This window comes from Pinus tabuliformis, chromosome 1_1, assembly GCF_031772625.1.
Source record: "Pinus tabuliformis cultivar Carrire ecotype Pingquan chromosome 1_1, CPIR1, whole genome shotgun sequence".
In the NCBI taxonomy this organism is placed as follows: Eukaryota; Viridiplantae; Streptophyta; class Pinopsida; order Pinales; family Pinaceae; genus Pinus; species Pinus tabuliformis.
Window position 1 is genome coordinate 977,405,333 of NC_142297.1, and position 1,465 is coordinate 977,406,797.

A 1,465-nucleotide genomic window follows, 5' to 3' on the forward strand; every position below is an offset into this window, starting at 1 on the left:
CTGTGGAGGTGTCCTGTTTGTAGACATCCACGACATCAAAAGTTGTGTTTTCAAAATCTAGTGGTTGTGTCCACTGTGTATTGTTGAAATTCAAGTTTATGCTTTCTAATAGTCCCTCACTGAGATCTACCTCCACACATATCCTGGAAAATGTGAATATCCCCCTTGAGATTCTGTCTTCATCCGTCTTTAGGAATTTTCCCAAAACGTTCCCTGTGGCGATTAATACTTTATGATGCCAAAAATGTAACGAGAGATTGTGCAGCCTGACCCACACTGGCATCTTTGAAACCACCATTGTATTGGCATCAAATCCGAGAACCATGGGGTCATAAATAGTCCTGCATTACCCAGAAACATGGCCCCTTATTGAGGATATATTCTCTTTCTTGTTCTGTTCTGAATCAGACTATAAGAAACCCTTTTGGGCATAAGTAGATCTCGCAGTCTGGTGACCAGCCCTCATATATCCATTGGTGTAGAGCATTAGATTTTGGCCAAAACCCATTAAATCTTCATATGACTGAATTGGAGTAAAGATCTGTAAACAGGTTATTTACCTCAGGCATGGCAATGGTAAGGGTAGGATTCACAGAGTTTTGTTCCACTATATAGGGCCCCGGAACCTTCACTAGTGTTGTAGATTTGACATTCGTTTGATTCTTACCTTTGATTGCTTCCTTGAAGGAGCTTGTGCTTTTGGAGCTGGTTTCGGCACTTCCTCCCCTTAAGCGCAGGTTAATTATCATGGTTGTGTCTGTATTGATGCCATAATCCTTCAGTGTAAGGTTTTCCTGTAGGTTGTGACCTAAGTAGATCAGGTTTTGCCGTTGTGCTAGTATGCCCAGTTGGTTTTGGATCTTATTTTTTAGCTCCTGGATCTTCCTTCCTTCCTGGATCCTCGAACAAACCATATTTCCTTCTAGTGTTTTAATGAAGATTTGTATCAGGTCCTCTTCTTTTGGATATGTGTCCATCTGCAGTGTTGCGGTATCTATTACCCAACTGTCTGAATTTATCAAATCTAGTTGTCCCGTCATTTTCTCGCAGACCTTCATCCTATTTAGCCTGCTTGGTTGTCTCCGATCTGCTTGCCTATCTAGTCTATTGGCCATTTGAGATCCATTTTTTGCAGATTTGGTGCGTGATTTGAGAGTGTCGGCATAAGTATTTAGGGTTTCCAGTTTCCCAGTAGCTCTGCCAATGTTTTACCTTCCCCTATGATTTGGGGCTGTGATCCCAGGTAGAAGGGTGACTTGTCGTGTGCAGGCCTCCAGATCTGGGCTTGGTATGGTCGTTTGGACTTCTGTGTGCCAGATATATCAGATTGAAAGTGGATCTATAGTTAGTACCACCTTCCATAGAAGGTAGGATCCACCCATATCCAAGCAATAGGATCAACCCAGATCCATGCATTATCCGTACAGGGGCAGCGTTGCCAAGCTCGAGTTTATGGCTAGAGTGT